We start from the raw sequence: 14,681 nt of genomic DNA, 5'->3' as shown, positions 1-14,681 counted from the left end.
AAGACCCTAATACTACAGTTCCTCCATGAGGATACAATCAGCAACATCCATAAGGATTACCTTTATACGGAACAGACCCATTATTAAAGTGGGCCAAGAAGATGCAGTTAACAGTCCATCTAGCTTGTGAATCAGTAACAAGCTACCTAAGTATTCATTCTGTTCTCCAACTGTTCTCTTTGTTTTCCTTTTCTTTTAAATTTACCAAAAAGTTATTAGCCATTAACCCAGACACTAGAACTGTATATACTCTGGACACATGTACATTTTCTTTTTTTTTGGCCGGTGGGAGCAGCAGCAGCAACTAGATTGCTGTTTCCCCCCACTCTTTTAGTATTATGAGAGTAGTCTATATAATGTTAGACAATGTTATTTTGTTCATCGTTATGTTTATTGTTAATATGTTATTTAGTATTTATGTGTTCCTCTTGCTTCATCCACAGAATCATTACTTTAGGAGCAACGGTTGTCTCCTACAGCTACAAGGGTTAGTCCCTGGTCCTTCGGGCTGGGGGGAAGGTTGGATGCCTCCAGGGAATTACATCTCTCAGCAAGGTAAGAACTCACAAGTACACCAGATAAAACACCATGCATAGAAACATATGTATAATATCACAGAACACCAAGGGTCTAAACTCCCCTTCAAAAAGATCCATAGCATTAAAATGGTTTGCTAAACAGAAAAGATTGATTGTATTTATACAGGAAACCCACTTTGCCAAAAATTCAGAACCCAAATTCTCTTCAAGAGAATTCCCCACAAGTTACCTTAATTCCAATGTGAAGAAGAAAAATGGGGTGGGAATCATGATACACCGTAACACACCCTTTCAGCTGATCAACACAATAGGAGATAAGGAAGGTAGAATACTCATAGTGATAGGGTTAATATACAATAGACCCGTAACATTAGTTAATGTTTATGCGCCAAACTACAGTAGAACACCCTTTTTTAGAAAATTGCTCCCATTGGTCTTAGAAAATAAGAAAGGGATACTAATTTTGGGGGGAGACCTCAATGTCACCATGGATCCTCTGCTAGACAAGACCTCCTCTAACACAAACACAGCTCACAGACCACCAGACTTGGTGTACCGTTGTCTTAGGCAGTTAGGACTGATTGATATATGGAGGATACAACATCCCCAACAAAGAAACTACACATTCTACTCCCACCCCTGGACCTCATACTCACGACTGGATTACCTCTACATAGACCAGTTAAATCTCTCTCTAGTGGCAGACTCTGACATCCAACCAACCGCATGGGCTGACCACTCAGCGGTCTCTATCTCCCTAAACTGGCCAGAAACCCTGGTTAGCCCTTATATATGGAAACTCGATGAATACCTTTTGCTCCACCCACCAACATATCAGTATTTATCCACATCAATCACAGAATACTTCCAATTCAATGCGAATACAGAGGTATCACCACTTACGGTATGGGAGGCGCATAAGGCAGTGGTTCGGGGAGAGTGTATTAAACACAGAGCTCACATTAAGAAAGCACAAAACACGGAAACGAACACTCTACTTTCCAAGTTGCGAGACTTAGAACTAGAACATAAACAACGACCAAAAAATCCACACCTACTATCTTCAATCACTACAATTAGGACGGACCTAAATAATATACTCGTGAGGGAGGCCCAGAGAACAGCACTAAAACTTAGGAAAACATTCTTTTTCGAGGGAAATAGAACAGGCTCGCTGTTAGCAAGAGCCCTGAGAAATAAGACCAGTCAAACACACATATACAAAATACAAAAACAGAACGGGAAAGACACCCATGACAGCAAGGAAATAGCAGACAGCTTTAGAGATTTCTACGCCAGATTATTCAATCTAGAACGATTAGAGACGCAGACACATATTGGGAAAATGGAACAATATATCCAAGAGGCGAGCCTGAGTCCCTTATCTGAAACCCATAAGAGAGATTTAGATCAACCAATAACCCTAAAGGAAATTCTGACAGTTATATCCCATCTCCCAGCGGGGAAAAGCCCGGGCCCAGACGGGTTTACCAATTCATATTATAAATCTTTCAAACATCTCCTAGCCCCCCACCTCTTATCTCTGTTTCGAGCCATAGATAATAACCTCAGGTTCTCACCAGAAATGCTACTAGCACATATAACAGTTATATTAAAGCCAGACAAACCACAAGAATTAACGGGTAGTTATAGACCCATCTCTTTACTTAATTCGGACATAAAGATATTTAGCAAAATTATAGCAAATCGTATTAACACAGTACTGAATGAAATCATATACACCGATCAAGTGGGCTTCATGCCCTGCCGTGAAGCACGCGACAATACAATACAAGCGCTATTGTTATCTACATATGCAAAATCATATGTAGATATGATTGGCAGTGATAATGACGACAGATGCAGGCTTTTTCTCAAAAAAACATTAGAAATTCTCGGTTTCAGACCCAAAATGATAGACAGAATCAGTAGCCTTTATACATGCCCAGGAGCCAGAGTTAGAGTAAACGGCATGCTGTCAGACCCATTCCCCATACAAAATGGCACGCGTCAGGGGTGCCCTCTCTCACCCATCCTATTTATTCTGACAATGGAGGTATTTGCAGCGCACATACGCAATAATAAGGAGATAAAGGGTATCACAATAGGTCCCAACAAATTTAAAATCGCTATGTACGCGGATGACGTCCTTTTTTCAGTTACCTCCCCCAGTAGCACCATCCCAAAGATAGTCAGTGAAATTGAGAAATTTGGTGCTTTCTCAAATTTTTTGATTAACCAAACCAAGTCAGAAGTCCTAAATGTCTCACTCAGCACATCGGAATTTTGTAAACTTTCGCGAGTCTGTCCTTTACGTCTACAGTCAGAGTCAGTCAGGTACCTAGGTATTCACCTCTCCCCCTCACCCTCCACCCTTTTCAAGAAAAATTATGAATCACTGCTTGGAATTATATCTAGAGACCTCGTCACCTGGGCAGCCAAAACACTCTCATGGTGGGGTAGGATTCACTCCATTAACATGACGATATTACCCAAGATTCTATATCTATATTACAGGCCCTACCAATACACCTTCCCTCCTGGTTCTTGAAGCGGGTACAGGGACAAATAAACACATATGTCTGGGGCAAGATTAGACCTAGAGTCAACAGGGCCACTCTTTACAGACCCAAGATCATGGGTGGGGTAGGTTTGCCCAAAATAGAGGAATACTATCACGCTGTAACTCTCCAGAGGATACTAGATTGGCACGGATCAATGACACACAAAGCGTGGGTATCCATTGATTCCCACATTCTTCAGGTACCTTTCATGAGAGCATTATGCTGGATTCCCCCTGATCTAAGACCAAAACAATGTGGGCATTTAGACATCCACAAACACCTTTTTAAAGAATGGGAGAAAATAAAAACTCTATACCCTCATATTTCTTCCATTAGATCTCCATTGTTCCCAATAATTCTTAACATGGAAATGGTGGGGGGACTGGAAAGGGGATTTAGAAGGCTCAAGGAATGGGGATACACAATCCCATTAAATAGGTTTTTGGAGAATGGGAAGATACTGGACAGACATAGGTTAGAAACTATAGCAGATGGGCGGTACACACACTGGCTTAAATATGCACAACTCCAGCATTTCCTCCAGACATCTCCCCACAAGAAGGAGTTTCTCCGCCCTATGACTGCTTTTGAGAAGTTATGCAATAGAGAGACGGCAATACGCGGCTCTCTGTCCCTATCTCGGCGTCTTTTATTAGAACCTCAAAGTACCACACTTCCAAACTTTACAACAAGATGGACACACAACTTACACACTGATATTGACGAGGAATCCTGGCACACTATATTCCAAAGAACGAAAAAATCCTCTATTTCTCCACAAAAACTGGAAATTAATTGTAAGATTTTATCTCGCTGGTATCTGACCCCGGCTAAATTAAGCACCATAGACCCTGACTCCTCACGTATGTGTTGGAGGTGTTGTGGTGGACAGGGTAGTTTGTTACACATGTGGTGGGATTGTCCCATAATAACAGGATTCTGGAAGGAACTAGAGGCATACTTTCAGAGACTGGTGGGAGACGCATTCCGGCTAACACCTAGAATAGCATTACTAAACGACACCACTCACATTACATGTAAGTTGAGAAGCCTTATAATACAAATAGGACTGAATGGAGCTCGTTCCCTAATAGCTAGAGCATGGAAGACGTCATTGTCCCCAACCAAAGAGATGTGGCTAGAGAGGACATCTGAACTCATATGTCTAGAGGAGTATGGGTACTTAAAACGGGGTAGGCTAACCTTCTTTCTAGACGCCAAATTTCTATGGGAAACCACACACTTGCCACCCACACACTTAACACAATAATTTCAGACCCACGCGAGCGGAGAGACCAATGACTGGGGAGTGGACTTACTTGTCCCCCTTCCTTCCTGGCTCGTGGACCAGGGATGACCCTGAGGAGATACGCCGATAATAGGTGAGATAGCATAGTAGAAGAGGATAGGTAAGACGGATAGCTCCTAAGACTTTGAGTAATGTTACACATATACGTGGTATTCTGTACCTAGGAACACTGAGTTAGCTAGTAGTTAAGTTAAGTTATGTTGGTACTGTAACATTGTCTGAACAACCCTAATTGTAAAACAAATAAGATGTACAATGATGGTATGATATCTTATGTAAATTGAAAACATAACAAATAAAAAAAAAAAGTTATTAACTATTTAATAACTACCTAGCTAAAATAAATACAAATTTACCTGTAAAATAAAACCTAAGTTACACACCTAACACTACACTACAATTAAATAAATTACCTACATTAAATACAATTAAATAAATTAAATTAAATTAGCTAAATTACAAAAAAAACCCACTAAATTACAGAAAATAAAAAACAAATTACAAGATCTTTAAACTAATTACACCTAATCTAATAGCCCTATCAAAATAAAAAAGCCCCCCAAAATAAAAAAAACCCTAGCCTAAACTAAACTATCAATAGCCCTTAAAAGGGCCTTTTCCGTGGCATTGCCCCAAAGTAATCAGTTCTTTTATCGTAAGAAAAATACAAACAACCCCCCCAAGAGTAAAACCCACCACCCACACAACCAACCCCCCAATAAAAGCCTAACTAAAAAAACCTAAGCTCTCCATTGCCCTGAAAAGGGCATTTGGATGGGCATCGCCCTTAAAAGGGCATTTAGCTCTATTGTGGCCCAAAGCCCTAACCTAAAAATAAAACCCACCCAATACACCCTTAAAAAAATCCTAACACTAACCCCCGAAGATTCACTTACCGGGAGAAGTCTTCATCCAAGCGGCAAGATGTCCTCAAGGAAGCCGGCAGAAGTGGTTCTCCAGACGGGCAGAAGTGGTCCTCCAGATGGGCAGAAGTCTTCATCCAGATGGTATCTTCTATCTTCATCCTTCTGACACGGAGCGGCTCAATAGTCAAGACATCCGGCACGGAGCATCCTCTTCAAACAATGGCTTCTTCGGAATGAATATCACTTTAAGGGACGTCACTCAAGATGGCATCCCTTAGATTCTGATTGGCTGATAGAATTCTATCAGCCAATCGGAATTAAGGTTAAAAAAATCCTATTGGCTGATGCAATCAGCCAATAGGATTGAACTTCAATCCTATTGGCTGATCCAATCAGCCAATAGGATTGAGCTCACATTCTATTGGCTGATTGTAACAGCCAATAGAATGCCAGCTCAATCCTATTGGCTGATTGCATCAGCCAATAGGATTTTTTCTACCTTAATTCCGATTGGCTGATAGGATTCTATCAGCCAATCAGAATCTAAGGGACGCCATCTTGGATGACGTCACTTAAAGTGATATTCATTCCGAAGAAGCCGTCGTTTGAAGAGGATGCTCCACGCCGGATGTCTTGAAGATGGAGCGGCTCCGCGTCAAAAGGATAAAGATAGAAGATGCCGTCTGGATGAAGACTTCTGCCCGTCTGGAGGACCACTTCTGCCCATCTGGAGGATCACTTCTGCCGGCTTCCTTGAGGACATCTTGCCGCTTGGATGAAGACTTCTCCCGGTAAGTGAATCTTCGGGGGTTAGTGTTAGGATTTTTTTAAGGGTGTATTGGGTGGGTTTATTTTTTAGTTTAGGGCTTTCAGCCTGCAATAGAGCTAAATGCCCTTTTCAGGGCAATGCCAAGCTTAGGTTTTTTTTAGTTAGGCTTTTATTTTGGGGGTTGGTTGTGTGGGTGGTGGGTTTTACTGTTGGGGGGTTGTTTGTATTTTTTTTTTTACAGGTAAAAGAGCTGATTACTTTGGGACAATGCCCCGCAAAAGGCCCTTTTAAGGGCTATTGATAGTTTAGTTTAGGCTAGGTTTTTATTTATTTTGGAGGGGGGTTTTTTTATTTTGACAGGGCTATTAGATTAGGTGTAATTAGTTTAAAGATCTGTAATTTGTGTTTTATTTTCTGTAATTTAGGGCAGGGTTTTTGTGATTTACCTAATTTAATTTAATGTATTTAATTGTATTTAATTTAGTTAATTTATTTAATTGTAGTGTAGTGTTAGGTGTTAATGTAACTTAGGTTAGGTTTTATTTTACAGGTAAATTTGTATTTATTTTAGCTAGGTAGTTATTAAATAGTTATTAACTATTTAATAACTATTCTACCTAGTTAAAATAAATACAAACTTGCCTGTAAAATAAAAATAAACCATAAGCTAGCTACAATGTAACTATTAGTTATATTGTAGCTAGCTTAGGGTTTATTTTATAGGTAAGTATTTAGTTTTAAATAGGAATAATTTAGTTAATTATAGTAATTTTCTTTAGCTTTATTTAAATTATATTTAAGTTAGGGGGGGTTAGGGTTAGACTTAGATTTAGGGGTTAATACAATTAAAATATTGGCGGCAACATTGGGGATGGCAGATTAGGGGTTAATAAGTATAATGTAGATGGCGGCGATGTTAGGGGCAGCAGATTAGGGGTTAATAATATTTAACTAGTGTTTGCGAGGCAGGAGTGCGGCAGTTAAGGGGTTAATATGTTTATTCTAGTGGCGGCGATGTCCGTAGCGACAGATTAAGGGTTAAAAATATTATTATAGTGTTTGTGATGTGGGAGGGCCTCGGTTTAGGGGTTAATTGGTAGTTTTTCGGTGTTAGTGTACTTTTAATCACTTCAGTTATGAGCTTTATGCTACGGCGTTGTAGTGTAAAACTCATAACTACTGACTTTAGAATGCGTTACAAATCTTGGAGGTAGAGGGTGTACCGCTCACTTTTTGGCCTCCCAGGACAGATTCATAATACCAGTGCTATGGAATTCACATAGAAAAAAGGTTCACAAAGTTTACGTAAGTCGGTTTGCGGTAAAGCCAAAGAAGTCTGCGGTGCCTCTAAACCTGCAAGACTCGTAATAGCAGCGGTAGTGAAAAAGCAGCTTTAGGACCTGTTAATGCTGCTTTTTGAGCTTAACGCAAAACTCGTAATCTAGCCGTATGTGATTCTAATCCTCTTGAAGAGTGGTCAATTAAACCAGATGAATTTTTAACACAATATAACCAGATGATGTTTTTTTGTACTCAGATGGAGAAAATGTGAAAAAATTTAAGAAGTAGGTTTCCCACGCACGTACACATGATTATTTATTTAGTATTAATGATGATCCATGCTCATTGGTGGCCCAATGATCTAAAGCTCTCTGCTCCGGCCAAATGATTTAACAAGTTTCCTCAGTGCAAGGTCCCTGAAATAATTTTTGGCCACGTTTCGGCCCTTCCTTAGGCCTTTATCAAGACTTTATCAAGACTAGTGATAGTCTTGATAAAGGCCTAAGGAAGGGCCGAAACGCGCTGACATCATATGGTGAGCTTCATTCTGATTTTATTTACGATTTTGTTAGCAATATTGCACCATGTTATATTTGTTTTATTCACAGGATTAACACTAGGGGAGTAAGTCTTGGATTGAGACTAGATCTCCTTTTCATCTACATTTCCCAATTTTTCTAATCACACTCTGAGGATACACTACCAGGAAGAATTATAACAATTTATCACTAATATTGATTATAACCACGTTATATATAAACATTATTTTGTTATCCAACACTACACAACTGTTTGGATATATTTTTCAATCACTCTATCTATATAATTTTTTACCCAATTTTATTTTTATTTTTAATTTTCTATTTTTAATTTTTGAATTTTTTCAAATTTTTTCCAATTTTTTAGATTTTTTTCAGCATTTTTTAGCACATTTGGTCTAATGCTAATTTTTTTTTTTTTTTTTTATAAGGAACTCACTATCCCTCAAAGATCTGCTGACACCTATCCCTATTTTTTGGATTAAGGAATTAATCAGAACTGGACATTACTAACCACAATTGTAACCAATTGTATATTCAGGACTACATTGCACTGTCCCCATTTATTTAATCACATGGATCCATGTTTTTATTTCTAACTGTATTTGTTTTTAACCATATGTATTTATGTATATTTATGTTGGTAATTATGTAAATTGAACTTCTACAGTAACATTCTTTCTAACATTCGAATTCACAGGCAGGAATGTAAAGCTCTGGAGCCGCCCCATTTTAGGTTCAGCACCCTGGATAACGCTTGCTTGATTATTGGTGGCTACATTCAGCAAACCAATAAGCAAGCATAATCCAGGTTCTGAACCAAAAATGGGCTGGCTGCTAAGCTTTACATTCCTGATTTTTAAATAAAAACAGGAGGAGAACGAGGGAAAATTGATAAAAGGAGTAAATCATAAAGTTGGTTAAAATTGCATGCTCTATCTGAATCATTAAAGAAAAAAAATGGGTTTAGTATTCTTTTAAGCTTTCTGGACACCTTTTAATATGAAATCTCATTAATGTCGTTTCATGCCCTTATTGCCCTTCTCTGACCCTTTCTAGATCTATAATTTACTTTAAAAAAATTGATATTTAAAATAACAGGAAATGCATGTTTATGTTTAACACATTCCTAGGTAAAGATTGATCACTATATGAAAAAAAAAACATATATCTCAGCTCTATTGGGGGAACAAACTGCACAGGCATAAAAACAAAACCAAGCTTTATTAAGCACAGGGGCATTACAAAAAATACATTATAGAGTGCTCTCTTTTAGATGAAAAAAAAAACCTTTAATTCTCCTTTAATTAAAAAAGTAGTTTATATGAAGGTTTTAAAAAACGTTGTTAATAATTCCTCAGTAACATAGTGTATCCAGTAAATAATCAACATGTATTAGAGTCACATATATCCTTCAAACTAGAAATCAAACTATTCTGTTATTATTTTAATCCCAGAGGTGTTGAACATTTCAGCCTTTGACTCTATCTGTTTTTAAATTGATGTTCTCAGATATACTATACTGCAATCAATGGAGAAAAAAATTCAGCTGCCAACATTATTCACTAATAGCACAATTATAACCATTAGTTTTATTGATGATCACAGCAGCTACTGTATTAATCTACGACTACTCTGGAACTGAGCTCGCCCGTGGTAATGTTTATTATTATTCTTCCGTGTTGCTGTAGGGATTAGTATGCTCGGTTTCTCTCTTTATAATTTCTATCAAACATATTGATTGTCCAACAGTGATTCTCTGAAACTGTTATATTTAGTCTGATACAAGCCCAACAGGAAAAGAAACCAGGATCACGCATCCTACTGTACTAAGAAACAATGCAAAGGTCTTGTTGTAACATGTTTTACTGATTAACTAAAACACCTTTAAAAAAAAACACACAAGAATGTCAAAAAAATCTCTACTACATTTAATTTAATTTAATTAGGAACCAAAGCAAATTACTATCTTTTCTGTAGTATTTATAATGTTATGTTTTTAGATAATGCTACAGGCAGAATCTGCTGAGGAGGACCTCAAATTAATGCCATTATTCCTTACTTAATGTTGGATATACATATGGTAAAGACAAAAAAATGATTTCACAGCAATTTGCATTTCAACACCCCCCTCATCCAGGTGATAAATATGCTGTTTTCAAATTAGCTTTGAATTGTGCTCCAGTCAGATGTACTAACATTTGAAACTAGAGCAGGAAAGTAATTTTCACAAATGACACTAAACCATAGCTTGAAAATTAAAACCTATTTTGAAAAATAACACTTTTTATGAGAATAATGTAAGTTAGCAATTTAGAGAGCTGTTGAGAAGGATTCATTTCATAAACACTAAAAAGGAGAGTTTTATCATTGTAATAGCTATAAGTAACTTATCAATTAGCTTAAGTGAGAATTTAATTAGAGATATAACCATAAACCTTCAAAAAAACGTTAACAATCATAGGCCTAGATATGGAGTTTTGTCGGTAACGACCCGCGTAGCTAACGCCGGCTTTTTCTGGCCGCACCATAAAAATAACTCTGGTATTGAGAGTCCACATAAAGGCTGCGTTAGGCTCCAAAAAAGGAGCGTAGAGCATATTTAACGCAGCTTCAACTCTCGATACCAGAGTTGCTTACGCAAGCGGCCAGCCTCAAAAACGTGCTCGTGCACGATTCCCCCATAGGAAACAATGGAGCTGTTTGAGCTGAAAAAAAACCTAACACCTGCAAAAAAGCCGCGTTCAGCTCCTAACGCAGCCCCATTGTTTGCTATGCGGAAACACTTCCTACGTCTGCACCTAACACTCTAACATGTACCCCGAGTCTAAACACCCCTAACCTTACACTTATTAACCCCTATTCTGCCGCCCCCGCTATCGCTGACCCCTGCATATTATTATTAACCCCTAATCTGCTGCTCCGTAAACCGCCGCTACTTACATTATCCCTATGTACCCCTAATCTGCTGCCCTAACATCGCCGACCCCTATATTATATTTATTAACCCCTAATCTGCCCCCCACAACGTCGCCTCCACCTGCCTACACTTATTAACCCCTAATCTGCCGAGCGGACCGCACCGCTATTATTATAAAGTTATTAACCCCTAATCCGCCTCACTAACCCTATAATAAATAGTATTAACCCCTAATCTGCCCTCCCTAACATCGCCGACACCTAACTTCAAACATTAACCCCTAATCTGCCGACTGGAGCTCACCGCTATTCTAATAAATGTATTAACCCCTAAAGCTAAGTCTAACCCTAACACTAACACCCCCCTAAATTAAATATAATTTAAATCTAACGAAATTAATTAACTCTTATTAAATAAATTATTCCTATTTAAAGCTAAATACTTACATGTAAAATAAATCCTAATATAGCTACAATATAAATTATAATTATATTATAGCTATTTTAGGATTAATATTTATTTTACAGGTAACTTTGTATTTATTTTAACCAGGTACAATAGCTATTAAATAGTTAAGAACTATTTAATAGCTAAAATAGTTAAAATAATTACAAAATTACCTGTAAAATAAATCCTAACCTAAGTTACAATTAAACCTAACACTACACTATCAATAAATTAATTAAATAAACTACCTACAATTACCTACAATTAACCTAACACTACACTATCAATAAATTAATTAAATACAATTCCTACAAATAAATACAATTAAATAAACTTGCTAAAGTACAAAAAATAAAAAAGAACTAAGTTACAAAAAATAAAAAAATATTTACAAACATAAGAAAAATATTACAACAATTTTAAACTAATTACACCTACTCTAAGCCCCCTAATAAAATAACAAAGCCCCCCAAAATAAAAAAATGCCCTACCCTATTCTAAATTACTAAAGTTCAAAGCTCTTTTACCTTACCAGCCCTGAACAGGGCCCTTTGCGGGGCATGCCCCAAGAAGTTCAGCTCTTTTGCCTGTAAAAAAAAACATACAATACCCAAGCCCCCCAACATTACAACCCACCACCCACATACCCCTAATCTAACCCACACCCCCCTTAAATAAACCTAACACTAAGCCCCTGAAGATCTTCCTACCTTGTCTTCACCTCACCGGGTTCACCGATCTGTCCAGAAGAGCTCCTCCGATGTCCTGATCCAAGCCCAAGCGGGGGGCTGAAGAGGTCCATGATCCGGCTGAAGTCTTCATCCAAGCGGGGCAGAAGAGGTCTTCCATCCGATTGAAGTCTTCATCCAAGCGGGATCTTCTATGGTCATCCAAGCGGCAGGATCCTGAAGACCTCCGACGCGGAACATCCATCCTGGCCGACGACTGAACGACGAATGACGGTTCCTTTAAATGACATCATCCAAGATGGCGTCCCTCGAATTCCGATTGGCTGATAGGATTCTATCAGCCAATCGGAATTAAGGTAGGAATATTCTGATTGGCTGATGGAATCAGCCAATCAGAATCAAGTTCAATTCGATTGGCTGATCCAATCAGCCAATCAGATTGAGCTCGCATTCTATTGGCTGTTCCGATCAGCCAATAGAATGCAAGCTCAATCTGATTGGCTGATCGGATCAGCCAATCGGATTGAACTTGATTCTGATTGGCTGACTCCATCAGCCAATCAGAATATTCCTACCTTAATTCCGATTGGCTGATAGAATCCTATCAGCCAATCGGAATTCGAGGGACGCCATCTTGGATGACGTCATTTAAAGGAACCGTCATTCGTCGTTCAGTCGTCGGCCAGGATGGATGTTCCGCGTCGGAGGTCTTCAGGATCCTGCCGCTCCGCTCCGGATGGATGACCATAGAAGATCCCGCATGGATGAAGACTTCAATCAGATGGAAGACCTCTTCTGACCCGCTTGGATGAAGACTTCAGCCGGATCATGGACCTCTTCAGCCCCCCGCTTGGGCTTGGATCAGGACATCGGAGGAGCTCTTCTGGACAGATCGGTGAACCCGGTGAGGTGAAGACAAGGTAGGAAGATCTTCAGGGGCTTAGTGTTAGGTTTATTTAAGGGGGGTGTGGGTTAGATTAGGGGTATGTGGGTGGTGGGTTGTAATGTTGGGGGGCTTGGGTATTGTATGTTTTTTTTTACAGGCAAAAGAGCTGAACTTCTTGGGGCATGCCCCGCAAAGGGCCCTGTTCAGGGCTGGTAAGGTAAAAGAGCTTTGAACTTTAGTAATTTAGAATAGGGTAGGGCATTTTTTTATTTTGGGGGGCTTTGTTATTTTATTAGGGGGCTTAGAGTAGGTGTAATTAGTTTAAAATTGTTGTAATATTTTTCTTATGTTTGTAAATATTTTTTTATTTTTTGTAACTTAGTTCTTTTTTATTTTTTGTACTTTAGCTAGTTTATTTAATTGTATTTATTTGTAGGAATTGTATTTAATTAATTTATTGATAGTGTAGTGTTAGGTTAATTGTAGGTAATTGTAGGTAGTTTATTTAATTAATTTATTGATAGTGTAGTGTTAGGTTTAATTGTAACTTAGGTTAGGATTTATTTTACAGGTAATTTTGTAATTATTTTAACTATTTTAGCTATTAAATAGTTCTTAACTATTTAATAGCTATTGTACCTGGTTAAAATAAATACAAAGTTACCTGTCAAATAAATATTAATCCTAAAATAGCTATAATATAATTATAATTTATATTGTAGCTATATTAGGATTTATTTTACAGGTAAGTATTTAGCTTTAAATAGGAATAATTTATTTAATAAGAGTTAATTAATTTTGTTAGATTTAAATTATATTTAACTTAGGGGGGTGTTAGTGTTAGGGTTAGAATTAGCTTTAGGGGTTAATACATTTATTAGAATAGCGGTGAGCTCCAGTCAGCAGATTAGGGGTTAATGTTTGAAGTTAGGTGTCGGCGATGTTAGGGAGGGCAGATTAGGGGTTAATACTATTTATTATAGGGTTAGTGAGGCGGATTAGGGGTTAATAACTTTATAATAATAGCGGTGCGGTCCGCTCGGCAGATTAGGGGTTAATAAGTGTAGGCAGGTGGAGGCGATGTTGAGGGGGGCAGATTAGGGGTTAATAAATATAATATAGGGGTCGGCGGTGTTAGGGGCAGCAGATTAGGGGTACATAAGTATAACGTAGGTGGCGGCGCTTTGCGGTCGGCAGATTAGGGGTTAATTATTGTAGGTAGCTGGCTGCGACGTTGTGGGGGGCAGGTTAGGGGTTAATAAATATAATATAGGGGTCGGCGGTGTTAGGGGCAGCAGATTAGGGGTACATAAGTATAACCTAGGTGGCGGTCGGCAGATTAGGGGTTAAAAAAATTTAATCGAGTGTCGGCGATGTGGGGGGACCTCGGTTTAGGGGTACATAGGTAGTTTATGGGTGTTAGTGTACTTTAGAGTACATTAGTTAGAGCTTTATAAACCGGCGTTAGCCCATAAAGCTCTTAACTACTGACTTTTTTCCTGCGGCTGGAGTTTTGTCGTTAGAGTTCTAACGCTCACTTCAGACACGACTCTAAATACCGGAGTTAGAAAAATCCCATTGAAAAGATAGGATACGCAATTTACGTAAGGGGATCTGCGGTATGGAAAAGTCGCGGCTGAAAAGTGAGCTTTTGAGTGACTCCAAATACCGGAGGTAGCCTAAAACCAGCGTTAGGAGCCTCTAACGCTGGTTTTCATGGCTAACGCCAAACTCCAAATCTAGGCCCTAGTGAGCATTCACTGAGTGAGAAAGATGGGATATATGTGCAATCATATAAGAATACTAGTTCAAAAACATTTCCTTTTTCTCTCTACTGTACAGGACAACTGTAGACAAATTAGGTGTCTTCAA

Source organism: Bombina bombina, chromosome 5, assembly GCF_027579735.1.
Source record: "Bombina bombina isolate aBomBom1 chromosome 5, aBomBom1.pri, whole genome shotgun sequence".
Taxonomy (NCBI): Eukaryota; Metazoa; Chordata; class Amphibia; order Anura; family Bombinatoridae; genus Bombina; species Bombina bombina.
This window is presented reverse-complemented; position numbering follows the sequence as displayed.